The 15,006-nt window shown below is 34.5% G+C and overlaps 1 pseudogene; it reads right to left on the bottom strand.

Moving 5' to 3' along the window:
• Positions 1-11,795: 11,795 nt before the first annotated feature.
• LOC120156198 lies at positions 11,796-13,785 on the bottom strand (annotated as a pseudogene).
• Between the last annotated feature and the right edge of the window lie 1,221 nt (positions 13,786-15,006).

Genomic DNA, 15,006 nt, shown 5'->3' with positions numbered 1-15,006 from the left:
ATTTAAATTAATTAAATATTCGAGATTTAATTAATTTGAAATAATAAATTCCCTAATATTTTATAGTAACTTGGATATAAAAGGATGTGTAAGGTCTAACAGCCTTTTTTTACACATTATCTCTAGTCGTTTTTCTCAAAAAAGTTTTGGGAAATACAAATATTGCTATATATCGGGTGAACTGAGTAGAGGCTGAGATGTGGTTTTTGGAGGCTTACAATTCGAACCGATCGAAACCACCATTAGCCACTATTGTCCTTACTGTTTTTAAAGGAACCCCTGTAAGTATTCACATCATTTCCTCCCGATTTCGATTTATCGTAATTGGATCGCTGGTGAGAATGTCAAATTTTTGTTTCTGCTCCTCTATGATGTGAACCAACAATCCCAATATCATGTTGGTTCATCCATCTCTTCACAAAGGGACTTAATGATTCAACTAGCACATGCATGGAACCTTCCTTGGCCGAATGTCATAACAAATGAGATATAAGTTATATATTATGAATGTAATCAGCATAATCATAATGTAGAATAAGAATGAGTTATAGAAAACCCCCTTTTTAAACTTATGAAATATTAGAGATGCAATTATGAATATGGTGTTGAATTGGGTCACATCATTCCCCTTCTTTTGAGCGCTTTGTCCTCAAATTAAAAAGTGACTTCTCCCTAATATCCTTCCATCCAATAGTTGTTGCTTCGTTATCAAGAGTTATCTCCCCAATAGTCACTTATTCATGACAATCCTATTTGGAAAGATATCTCTTTAAAGGCATTTCTTTGGATAGTAGCATATCAACATGTACCTTTTTGATAAGATTCTTTTTATAAGTCATGTCCTTTGAATAAGTGTTGTGAACGTTCAAGTCTTGAAAAGAATGGAAACTCTCATAAATAAAAGAAAGATGTACTCCCTGTTTATGTCCTTTGGATGGTTAAGATTCATGTCTTTTGAAGACATATTACCTTGAACAATCATATCTCTTAGTATCCCAAAAGACGTGTTCCTTGGTTCTCCAAAAGCCAAGTCCATTGAATTATAAAGAGTCATAGCTTTTGGCTCACAACTTTTAAATCTTTATGAATCACGTCTCTTGGTTCTTCCCTTTGACAAGTTGTGTCGGTTGAATTGTTCTACAAGTCAAAGTAAAATTCTTCATTTTCAAATTTAGAATAATTATCTTTAATCTTGCATCTCATAAATAAGCACTCTCAGATCAAGAATTAGATGAATAAGCACTTGTGATGTAAGGCTATCCAAGCTTTTTCAATAATGAAGAAGATGACAGCCTTGTTATTTCCCGATCTAGGAAATACACCAAATGCCACACATGAATTATAAGCAATCTGCAAAAAGATAAAGAAGTTGTAGTTATAATGAAGTTATACAATTAAGAAGAAAATGAAAAGATGAAAGGAAAGAAAAGTTATCAAAGTGGTTACGGAATTGATGTAGAAGTATCCTTAAAATGTAAGATGAACTTTGCCGCTAATGGTGATGATAGACGGTTGTTTTGATGATGAGTGAATAATGCTTCAATGGTGATGAAATGATAAGGGATTGGTGATGGTGTAGGCGTGAAGATGATGGAAAATGGAAGGATGAAGGTTGTATCTTAAATAAGGCAAAGAAGAAGAAAAGTTATAGAAAGCTTATCCTCAATCTCTATAAACTTAAGTTAGGGGTAGTATGTTAGGACTTGAACCCTCTACTTATGGAAATGAGGAACTTAAAGTATCAAAGGAAGGAATGATGCCACAAACTTAGAAAAGTTTGCTTAATCGATAAAGTTCTGAAAGAACATGCAAGAGAGAATTTTCACAAAGAGTTTTGATATATTCAAAGGGTGTGTTAACAAATAAAATAAGCCTTTCTATTTATAGGATTTGAAAGGGCTGGCCAAATAATTATATGCCTATTCGGCTCAGTATATAACTTTAAATGAAGATGCATGATGTTTGGACGAAGGGAGATGACCCTTGGCCTTGTGTTAGTTCTGCTAGTTCTTAATATAAGAGCATGACTATTTGGATGAAATGAATGTTCATCTCCCTTGGTCGGATGGTTATGTTCTTATTCACTTTGGTGCCAAGCCTTGTGCATGTGCTAGGAGTGTGCTAATGGTGTGGCTGAATGGTTGTAAGGGCTGCCTCATGTCTCCTCGCAAGTTAGGCTCCATTTAGCTACAACAAGCTAACCAACGTGCACCTAGTTGTCATGGCATCCAATGGGCAGCAAATTTTCATGAAAGTTTACATTATGTGTAAGGTAACCTTTCATCATTTGAGCTTTTCCTATGTGTATGAGCTGAAAGTGAGCTAGTCATAGCTGAATTACATTTTGATGAGTCATTGAATAACTCCTTGTATAAAGACACCTCTTGGAATGGCAACTATTCACGAAAAAAGCACAATTTCAAAAAAATTAACTTAGGCCATATTTAAAGTACTCTATGTAGTGGTGATGATGGTGCAACTCCCCAACTAAAATGATATGTCTAGCTAGCTCAAAAGTTCAGCTCAAGTCAACTATGAGATCAGAGTGTAGCTGACAACTTTGTCCCAAAATAATCTTGAGTTGTACCTGAGTTGGCCTAGTCATGTTGCCATAGCTCTTGGACTCAAATTCTATCTTAAGTTAGCTCATCTTATGTGGCTGCCCATGTACCTTCAAAAGAAAACATAATATAAGCTAAGTTTTTAAATAACTTATAATATAAAGATGTGGACTATAGATTATATCCATGAATATCAATCAATGATGCAAACCATAGGATATAATGAATGAATGCACATGTTATGATAATTCAAGTATAATCTAATATGCAAATACATTATCATAATAATATATAGTGAATAAATTATTAAATACAAGATAAAGTAAGATAGAACTCCCTTAGATTGATCTTGATGGATCTTCAATGATGTAAATATGTTATGAAGAAAGTTGTTGCTAAACAGGATCATATCATCCCCTTCTTTTTAGGCTATTTTTCCTCAAATTGAAGTAGCTTTTAATTGAAGACCTTCTTGATGTAGGGATGATTGAATAGTTATGTTCTCCTTGAGAAGATGTTTCCCATGAAATATTGAACCTCATTGGTCCATCTCATTTTTTTTTGCTTTGATTCAACATATCTCTGTGTAAAGACTTGCGTCTCTTGGAGTCCTCCTTGATGTCCTTTGGAAACATCATATCCTTCATTGATGAAGATCGTCTTTTGAACAATCTCTTTGGTTGAAACAACACATCCTTTGGAGAAGGTATATAACTCTTCGTCTTCTTCTTTTGAATCATCATGATGGTTGATAAAGAGTCTTAAACTTTGAAATCCTTCAAGTAGTTAGATCACGTCAACTCATTCATATTGTTTTGAAATATCATGTCCTTTTTTAATGGCACTAGTTTCTTGAACGTCTCCTTAGTGTTGTTTGTAACCAACATGTCTTTTGGTGTAGGGATGTTTATTTTGAATTTTGCACTGATTCAAAAGGTCATATCTATTGGTGAAGGGACTTGTTATTTGATATATTGCTTGGCTCGAAATATTGTATTTTTTGGAAAAGGTAATTTCCCTTTAACTTCTCTTCGGTGATGGTTGGAAACATCATGTGCTTTTGCCTTTGTATCTTTCCAAATGATCACATTTGATTCAATGGAAACAACCATTAAAGAGCTAGTCATGGTAGGAATTTTTTTTGAATCATCTTCTTTGTTTCCTCTCATCTTCCTGTGCAACTCTTTCTCAAACTTATTTCTTCTTTCAATTCCTACAACCACAAGCAAATTAGTAGAAAAAAATCAATTTCAAAATAGTAGAGAAAACAAACCCATTAATGCTTATCAATGGAAGTGAACACTTGTTCTAGATTGACAATTGTATTGGTTCATCCTTTGAAACTTCTTTATCAAAATATGGTTTTTGTTTGATAATATTTATGATTGGCAACATGATTGGATCATTCATTCAAGTCTTTTCATTATCCTGCATCAAGGAAAAATAACGAATAGGAGAAAAAACATTAGATAAAATTGGTTGTTCATCCTTCTTTTTGTCTCCAAAGTCATTCTTTCTAATTATCTCATTTGCAACCCCAACGTTTTATTCATCTTCAAGATGTTTTTCTTCATTTGAATTTTCCTCAAAATGTTATTCTTCAATTGCATTGAATTTAAGTAGCTCTTTCATTGCTTCAATACTCATTTTCAAATTAGTTTGATCTTCATTCACTCGGTTAGGAGATAACGGAGTCAATGTGACTTTTCTTTCATTGTGGATGAATGAGTAGAGTTTTGTGAATCCATCATGGACAACCCGTTTATCAAATTGCCATTACCTCCCCAAAAGGAAATGACTCGTACTCATAGGCACAACATCACATAGAATATCATATTTGTACCTTCTGATTGAGAACAACACAAGTACTTGTTCAGTGACCTTCAACTCTTCCTCGTCGTTCAACCATTGCAATTCATATGGGCTGAAATGTTTAATCGTTATAAGCCCCAATTTGTTTACCATGTATGTGGTTGCAATATTTGTATGACTTCCTCCGTCAATAGCTACAAGACACACTTTACCATTTACATGGCAAGGAGTGTGAAATGCGTTTGTTTTTTGTTGTTCATCCTCTAATGTTTGGAAAGATGGAATATCATAAGACATTGTTAGTATAAAATGAATAAAATTAAATCATTACCAGTGCCCTCACAAAACCTCACTTGGTTACTCCATTGAAAATTCAGATTCCACTCAATTCTCATTCGTGTTTGCACTCGGGGATATGTTTCTTGGATTTTTTGGATCCCCTTCTGTTCTCAGCCTCTTGGTTTCCTTTTTTTCTCTTAATTCTCTCTTGTTTTGTCCTTTAGAGAACTAACTGAAGATTGAGCAAGTTTTCTTTGTTTGTTGCATCGGCTAAAGGAAATGGTTAATATAGAAATGGATATGAAATGATAAAGGTAGAATAGGTTAAGAAAAGTAAAGGTGATAAATAGGTAATAATAAAAAATGATGTTTCAAGTAAAGAGAAAGATGAAGATAACTTATAACCCAAGTTGCAATACTTACTATCTTCCTTAAGAAGAAACAACAAGGATGCCTCCTTCAAGTCTGATGTTGGCAGATTGTAATGTGCTCCCTTTTGAATGTGAATTGAAACTTTTTATTGGTTGGAACTTTGATTTTGATTTCCTTCTTTCTTTTCCTTTTCTATTTGTACTCCTTATTTGATGTAGGAGTCCTTTCTTTTGTTTTTGATTTTTTCTTCTTTATTTTTGTTTTGTTGCATCACTTTGAATATCCATCTAACTAAGCTCTGAATACCGCTTGATGTAAGACTATCCAAGCTTCTTCAATAATAGAGAAGATGTCAGCCTTGTTGTTTCCCGATCTAGGAGAGACACCAAATGCCACACTTGAATTATAAACAAACTGCACAAAGATAAATAAGTTGTAGTTATAATGAAGTTATAAAATTAAAAATAAAATGAAATGACAATGAAAAGATGAAAAGAAAGAAAGGTTATCAAAGTTGCTGCGGAATTGATGTAGAAGTATCCTTCAAATGTAAGATGGACTTGGCCTCCAATGGTGATGATGGACGGCTATTTTGATGATGAGTGAATAATGCTTCAATGGTGATGAAATGATAAGGGATTGGTGATGGTGTAGGCGTGAAGATAATGGAAAATGGAAGGATGAAGGTTGTATCTTAAATAAGCCAAAGAAGAAGAAAAGCTATAGAAAGCTTATCCCCATTCTATATAAACTTAAGTAATGGGTGGTATGTTAGGACTTGAACCATCTAGTTATGGAAACTAGGAACTAAAATTATCAAAGGAAGGAATGACGCCACAAACTTAGAAAAGTTTGCTTACTCAATAAAGTTCTTAAGGACATTGCAAGAGAGAATTCTCACAAAGAGTTTTTATATATTCAAAAGGTGTGTTTACAAATGAAATAAACCTTTCTATTTATAGGTTTTGGAAGGGCTGACCGAATAATTATATGTCTATTCGGCTAAGTACATAACGTTAAATGAAGATGCATAATGTTTGGATGAAGGGAGATGTCCATTAGCCTTGTGTTGGTTCAACTACTTCTTCATGTAAGAGCATGACTATTCAACTGAAATGAATGTTCATCTCCCTTGGTCGAATGGTTACATGCTTCTTCACTTTGAAACCAAGTCTTGTGCATGTGCTAGGCGTGTGCTAATGATGTGATTGAATGATTGTAAGGGTTGCCTAATGTATCATCGCAAGTTAGGCTCCATTTAGCTACAACAAGCTCACCAACGTGCACCTAGTTAGCATGGCATCCAATGGGCAACAATTTGTCATGAAAGGTCACATTGTGTGTAAGGTAACCTTTCATCATTTGATCTACTTCCCATGTGTATGAGATGAAAGTGAGCTAGTCATAGGTGAATTACATTTAGATGAGCCATTGAACAGTTCCTTGTGTAAAGGCACCTCATGGAATGACAACTATTTGCGAAAAGCACGATTTCACAAAAATTGACTTAGGTCATATTTGATTTACTTTATGTGGTGGTGGTGGTGGTGAAACTCCCTAGCTGAAATGATATGTCTAGATAACTCAAGTCACCTATGAGCTCGGAGTGTAGCTGAGAACTTTGTCACCAAATGATCTTGAGTTATCCCTGAGTTGTCCTAGTCATGTTTCCATAGCTCTTGGACTCCAATGATATCTTAAGTTAGCTCCCATCATGTGGTCTCCTATGTACCTTCAAAAGAAAACATAATATAAGGTAAGTTTTAAAATAACTTATAATATAAAGATGTGGACTATATATTATATATATGAAAACAAATCAATGATGCAAACCATAGGATATAATGAATGAATGCACATGTTATGATAATTCAAATATAATCTAATATGCATCCTCATAGTAATATATAGTTCATAAATTCGTAAATATAAGGTAAAGTAAGATAGAACTCCCTTAAATTGAGCTTGATGGATCTTCAATGATGTGAGTATGTCATTAAGAAACTGGTGCTAGACGGGATCACATCACCCCCTTCTTTTTTGGCGATTTTTCCTCAAATCCAAGTAGCTTTCATTGAAGACTTTCTTGATGTAGGGATGATTGAATCGTTATGTTCTCCTTGAGAAGATGTTTCTCATGAAATGTTCAGCCTCAATGTTCTTTCTCATTTGTGTTTCTTTGATTCAACATATCTTTGTGTAAAGATTTACGTCTCTTGGAGTCCTCCTTGATGTCCTTTGGAAACATCATATCCTTTATTGATAAAGAACGTCTTTTAAACAATCTATCTGGTTGAAACAACAAATCCTTTGGAGACGGTATATATCTTTTCATCTTATTCCTTTGAATCATCAAGATGGTTGATGAACAGTCTTAATATTCGAAATCCTTCTAGTAGGTAAGTCATGTCAACTCCTTGGTATTATTTTGAAATAGCATGTTCTTTTGTAAAGAAACTAGGTTCTTGAACGTCTCCTTGGTGTTGTTTGTAAGCAACATATCCTTTGGTATAGGGATTTGTCTTTTGAATTTTTCTTTGATTCAAAACATCATATTCATTTGTGAAGGGACTTGTTCTTTGATCTACTGCTTGGCCCGAAACATTATGTTTTTTTGGAAAAAGGTACTTGATGTAGTCTGAATCTACACTCTTCAATGGAAGTAAGTAGATAGCCTTATTGTGTCCTGATTTAGGATTGACAAGTACTGATGTCCTTAAGTTATAAGTTTAAGCTGTAACAAAGATAAGAAAGAAATGTGATTAATGATGGAATAATAAATGGAATAATAAAATAAGTAATGAAATGAAAGAAATGAATTTAGATGGCTGCGGAATTATGAAGATGTTGATGGCCTTGATGGAAGATGTTGATGGTGTTGATGTTGAAATGGAGATGGTGGTGATGTTGTATCTCAATCACGCCTAAGACGAAACTATGCTAGGAAGAACAATCTCGATCTTCACAAACTTGCTTGAGGGGTGGTTAAAGTGTCTTCAACCCACTAGATAGAAATCTAGGAATTTAGGAATCAAGGTGAAAGGATTGACGCCACAAATATAAGAAATTATACTTGCTTAATCGATAAAGTTCACAAAGAACTTTGAAGAGAGATTAAACTCACAAAGGTTTGTTTATAATAGGAGATGAGATGAGTACAAATGATGGCAAGCCTCTCAATTTATAGGAAATGAGAGGGCTTGGCCGAATGATTACATAATGTTTGTCTAGATACATGTCCCTAATGGAAGTACAAATACTTGAGATGAGAGGATGAGTCCTTTGGCAAGGTGATGGTTCGACTACCTCTTCGAAGGGGGTCATGATGTTTCAGCAAGGATGAGAAAACATCTCCCATGGTCGAATGGTACATGCTTGTTTATCTTGGTGCCAAAGACATCTCCCTTGGCCGAATAATGATGTGCCTCCTCAAATTGGCGCCAAAACTCTCATGTGCAAGGCATGTGGGTGTGGCCGAATAGGCATAGAGCTTTGTCTCATGTCTCTTGGTGATTTAGGCCTCTAATGGGTGTAATCTCTTCACCAACGTGCTCCTTGATGAATGGGCATCTTTATGGGTAGCATCATTCATGAAAGTTCACAATGTTTGAAAAGGTAATCTTTCATGTTTGAGCTAGTTTTGAGGTGAATGAGTTGGAGGTGAGCTGGGCATAGGTTAGTTGTAGCATGGTGAACATTATGGCAGCTCCTTGTGAAAAGGTATCTCTTGAGGTGGTGACTATTCACGAAAAGGTACGATTTCACAAAATTTGACTTAAAACATATTTGAAGTGTCCTAAGTGGTGATGATGATGGTGCAGTTTCCCAGCTGAATTGAAGTCATCTTGTAGCTCAAATCTTCAGCTCAATCCAGCTATGAGCTCATGGGTCTACGGACAACTTTTTACCAATTGTTCCTTGTTCTCTCCTAAACGTTCCCATGTAAGTTTCCTTGCCTTTGCTTTATCCATTTAGCTCCAAAATAGCTCCCAAGTTGTGGCCGAATGTACCTACACTTAAAACTAAAGAATAAGTTAAGTACATGAACTATATTAATGTGTATAAGATAAAGATGTGTACTATATATTATAATAATAACTCATGCATCATATGATAATGAATGAATATTATTATCATAACTATAGATTATATGCATGAATATCAATCAATGATGCAATCCATATGACATAATGTATGAATGCACATGTTATCATAATCTAAGTATAGTCTAATATGCAAATGTATGTTCATAATAATATATATAGTGCATAAATGAGTAAAGATAATATAAAGTAAGGTAGAAATCCCTTATATTGAGCTTGATGGGTCTTCAATGTTGTGAGTATGTCATGGAGAAAGTTGGTGCTAGACATGATCACATCATCCTCCCCTCCTTTTGGGTGACTTGTCCTCAAATCGAAAGGTGACTTCTCTAAATTATTTGCCTATTCAATCGTTGTTGCTTTGTCTCCATAGGCCATCTTGATGAAAGGGTTCTTATCAAAAGTCATATCCCTTGAATAAGTTCCTTGAATGTCCATGACGTGAAAATAGAAGAAACTTCCATAAGTAAGAGAATTATTAATTATGTGTAAGTGAAAGTTGTACTCCATGTTCTAATGTTTTGGACAGCCAAAAGTTATGTCTTTTGAAGACATATTGTCTTGAATGATCATATCTCTTGGTACCCCAAAAGATATATTGTTTGGTTCTTCAAAAATCATGTTCATTGAATCATGAAAAATTATAGCTTTTGGCACTTGAAAAGATAATTCTCTTAAGCTTCCACGGATCAGGCCTCTTGGTTCCTCTAGGACTGTAAATGAGACGAGACAGATCGCGAGCTACTCGAGATCGACTCGATCAAGGATCGATAAATACTCAGATCGAATGGACTCGACTCGAGCTCGATCTCGGCTCGAGTTCTTAACGAGCCGAAACGAGCTACTCGATATTCAACTCGAAAAGCTCGAGTAGCTCGAAAAAAATGTTATATTATAATTTTAGATTTTTTAAAATCACATTATTAAAAATATATTAAAATACACTATTGATAATTATAAAATTTTAAAAATATTTTAAAATTCTATAATACAACTATCCTCAAATTTAATTTTTTTTAAATAATCAGTTTAAGTCCAATTGTTTCATTGTATATTACTAAAAGACAATTATATGCTCATTTAATTAAGCACATGTTATATTACACGTGTTTGGTTGATTTTTTTCCTTTTTTAACTTTTTACTGCACAAGTACTTGACAACGTAGAAAAATAAAATAAAAATAAGAAAAAACAGCCAAACAATAGAAAAATTGAAAATAATTTAAAAAATATTTTTGAATAAATATTCTTATATTTATTTTAAATTAATAAAAAATTTATTTATCTGATGACAAATATTTAATATATTTCTAATGATAATATTTTTCATAACTAATTATTTAAATTGTTGTTATATTTTGAGGTTTTGGGTTCAAATATCATAAATGTTAAGGGTTTGAGCATTTAATATCAAATATCATAATGTATACCTATATAATCGGTACCTAGTCGATTAATTAATGTCTTTGCAATGATCCCTAAACCATAAACCTTAAACCTTAAACCTTAAACCCTAAGCCCTAAGCCCTATACCCTAAACTATAAACCCTAAACCCTTAATTCGATTATATGATAGGGATTAAGTTATGCATATGAAGGTAACATACAAATTATGCAAAATGATGTTATGTGACTCCTAAATAAATCATTCACATACTTATACATAAACATATCAACATGCAAAATAAATATACACAACTAATTAAAAAAACAATCTTAAACAGGGACTAAATTAAGAGAAACTTAAATGTGAGGACTAATTTAAGCTAAATATACTGACTTTAGAATGATGATTAAATTCAAGTAAATGTATAATTAAACTTACAAAATTGGAATTAAACCAATGAGGCAATGACTTAAATACATAATGCGCATAAACTACAGGGTATTATATACAATTGATCCTATTCGGTTTAAGCTAAAATAATATGAAAAATAATTATCTCCTCAATACTAAACTAATCATCATAATGTGTATAATAACAATAATTATCAATTACTTAAATTACAAAATCAATATTAAAAATCAAAACTTTTAACAGTTTGACCCGACTTTTCCTCTTTGTGGTAACCTTCGTTAATACCAAATTAACCCACAATAATCAGATGAAGACAAAACTGTAAATATATGAATGTTCCCTCTACTAAAACCCTAGATTATTAAAACTAGTCCAAGATATTTCAATAAATAAATAGAAGATAACAGTTTAGTCACGTAATTTGACCATAAGTCCACCCTTTCCCTTTATCAACGACACTTCTCTTCATTTTCTTTTCACTTTATTTCCCTTTGAGTGGTTTTGTTGCAGTCATGGCTACAGAGTTGATTACGAGTTACAGAAACAACGGTTTAACATCGAAAGTGGAAGAAACCTCTGTTCAAGAAGCTGCTTTTGGGCTTCAAAGTGTCGAGAAACTCATTAGATTACTCTTCGAGACTTGTAATAATCAATCTTCTTCAATCGTAATGAGATCCTCCATGGATTTAGATATGGACTGCAAAGTTGGAGCCGACGTTGCTATTCCCAAGTTCAAGAAAGTTATCTTTCTTCTGGGTCGAACCAGTTTAGTTCAATATGAATATGCCTCGCCTTCACCTCAGATCAAATAGAAACCTTAACCAAGAAATATAGTAAAATTACCTCAGTCAAGCTTTGAACTCAAATCATCACCTTGAAACAGGCTTTTGCAACACAGCAGTCAAGTAAACTTCCCCATTCTTCAAACCACTTGGATCAGTCTTATTAGCCACTGCTCACTTCACTCTCTTGTACCCAAGTTTCCCAATCATTGGCTCATAAACTTTCTCCAAATCCACTTCTTTACTAAAGAACCGGTCCACCCACAAATAGCCTCCTCCTCTCAACACTCTATCCATATCATAGAACATAAATTCCATCACCGTTGAAGGTATCCACCTGTTCACCGCCCTCCCGCACCGGATCAGATCCATCGTCCCATCGAAAACCGGCAGCCTCTGCTGTAAAGGCACGTGTACAAGCAGCAACCCTCTTGCTGCCACTACTTCATTATAAGGTGCATTGACGTTCATGGTGGTGGTCAGCATCGTGACATTGTAGAAAATTTTCATCAAAGCGGCGAATGTCCTAGTTCCGCCGCCTATGTCGATGCTGAGACGGATCACCGAGTTAGCCGACTTAGCCAATTGCATGAAACGATTAACGGGAAGGTCGAGCTCGGAAGCATATTTCAGTAGGGATGAGCGTTGGGTATTGGGATCAAAGCCTCTGGGGTTGTTTTGTAAAAGACAAGCGAATGATTTAAACGAGTATCTGTTCCAGATTACGGAGGGGTCAGGGAGGGTGATCGGGAAAGGGTTAAGAAGAAGAGAAGAAGTGGGTTTTGATGGGGTTTTCGAGAAACAACGCCGCCGTGGGAGTGGGTGGCCGCCATTGAGAATAAGCATTTTATCAGGATCAAAAGGGCAGGTCGAGAAAGGTGTAAAATACACTATTCTATGTGTGAGTTGATATCCCACATCGGTTGTTCTTTGGGAATAAGGGGTAAGTTGAATGTATAAAAGGGGATGGGTTTAAGCAACAGAATATTAACCCATCATCGAGCTTAAGTCGATTTTGAATTGAGCTCACAATTGAGCTTGAATCGAGCTCCAAATCGAGCTTCAATCGAGTTTGAGTCTCGAGTTTCAGTTGAATTCTTGAATTTTATTTTTGAGTTCAAGCCTTTTCGAGTTCGAGTCGAGTTTCAATGTTATTTTTCGAGTTCGATTCGAGCTTGAAAATTTTAGTCTCACGAGTTTTCGAGTCGAGTCGAGAGTTTCCGCATGATTGATGCTTCTTTCCAAATCATAACTCTTGAGTTGTGGACAATGCTCACATTATACTCTTGAAATGGTTTAGTTCAATGCACCAATCAATCTCATAATGACAAAGGAACTTGCCGTCAACATTTTGTAGGATAATACCATGTAATGAATTGATTTCCTGCAAATTAAATCAAAGTTAGAATATAAGAAATTATAAACAAAATGAATGTAAATATCAAACCAAGGTGGATGTTTAATGGGAGTTTGTTGCTTAATGATGGAGAACTCCATTGGTTGTTGAATTCCCTTCAATATGTGCAATGTATTTGGAATGTCAACGGCTACAACTCCTTTATCTCCAAATTCATCATTTTGAACTCTCTCATTTTCAACTCCAATGTCTCCCTCATCCACTATCTTTTGTTAAACTTCAAAAAGCTTTTCTTCATTTGAATTTTTATTCAAACGTTCAAGCTTTTCTTCATTTGAATTTTTCTCCAAACGTTCTCCTTCAATTGCATTGTCTCTAAGTTGCTCTTTCATTATTTCAATGCTTCTTTTCAAATGAATTTGATCTTCAGATACTTGGTTTGGTGAAAGTGGAGTCAAGATGATTTCCTTTCATTGTGAAAGAAAGAATACCGGTTCGTAAAATCATCAGAACATCCATTTTAACAAATTGTCAAGGCCTTCCTAGGAGTATATAGCAAGCATTCATTGGAACAACATCACAAAGAACTTGGTCTTGGTATTTCCCGATTGAAAATGATGTGGTGACTTGCTTGGTGACCTTGACTTCTCCCCCATCATTTAGCCATTGTAACATGTATGGTGTGGGATGTTTAGTCATCTTGAGTCCGAGTTTGGCCATCATTAATGTACTTGCAACATTTGTACAGCTTCCTCCACCGATTATTATAAAACAAACTTTGTTGTTTATATGACGAGTGTGAAAAATGTTCTCTCTTTGATTATCCTCCATGGATTGAATATTTAAAGCTCTTTTCACTACCAAAACTTGTCCTGAAACTTGAGACATGGTTAGTAAACAAAATAAAATAAAGTAAACCTTACCAGCACACTTTCAAAGCCTCACAAACTTCACTTCAAAGAAAAGTTTAGATCACTCCACTCAACACTCGTGTTTACTCTCGGGATTTTGATTTGCTTTTACAATTCCCCTTCTGATCTCACTCACTCAAATAGCCTTTTTCCACTCGATCTCTCTTGCTAAGTCCTTTGAAGAACTTACTCAAGATTAGAACAAGATATTTCTATTCTTGTGTGCATCATCTGCAAATATATTAGGGTAGAAAGGAAAAAAATAAATGGAAAGGTAAAAGAAAGGATTCAAAAAGTAATTAAAGAAGGAAAAGGTTGAAGACGAAGGAAAAGGAAAGTATAGAAGGAAAAAGGTGACTTACAACCCAAGAAACGACACTTGCTGCACCCTTTCACAAGAAACAATAAGGTTATCTTCTCTATTGTAGATATGCCTCCTTGATGTACTTGCAATGGTATAACACTTTCCTTGGCTTTGCTTTTCTCTTTTCGTTTAAAATTCTTTTCTTCTTTTTCTGATTTTCATTTTTTCTTTGAACTCCTTTGTTTGTTGTAGGAGTTTGATTTTCTTTTTGAACTTCTTTTTCTTTTTAAACTTATTTTTCTTTTTGCTTTTGTCTTTACATGCCAATGACACTTTTGTTGTCAATCCAGCTGTACTCTGAATACCGTTTGATGTATGTTGAATCTACACTTTTCAATGGAAGTAAGTAGATAGCCTTATTGTGTCCAGATCTAGGATTGCAAGTACTGATGTCTTTGAGTGCAACAAAGATAAGAAATAAATAGGATTAATGATGGAATAATAAGATAAGTAATGAAATAAAATAAAGGAATAAAGATGGTTGCGGAATTATGAAGATGTTGATGGCCTTGATGGAAGATGTTGATGGTGCTGATGTTGAAATGGATATGGTGGCGATGTTGTATCTCAAGCACTCCAAAGAAGAAATTATTCTAGGAAGCACAATACCGATCTTCACAAACTTGCTTGAGGGGTGGTGAAAGTGTCTTCAACCTACTAGATAGA

This window comes from Hibiscus syriacus, unplaced genomic scaffold (genome assembly GCF_006381635.1).
Source record: "Hibiscus syriacus cultivar Baekdansim isolate YM2019G1 unplaced genomic scaffold, ASM638163v2 tig00111213_pilon, whole genome shotgun sequence".
NCBI classification, from domain to species: Eukaryota; Viridiplantae; Streptophyta; class Magnoliopsida; order Malvales; family Malvaceae; genus Hibiscus; species Hibiscus syriacus.
Note: the sequence above shows the minus strand (reverse complement) of the source record. Positions and strands in the feature narration are given on the sequence as shown.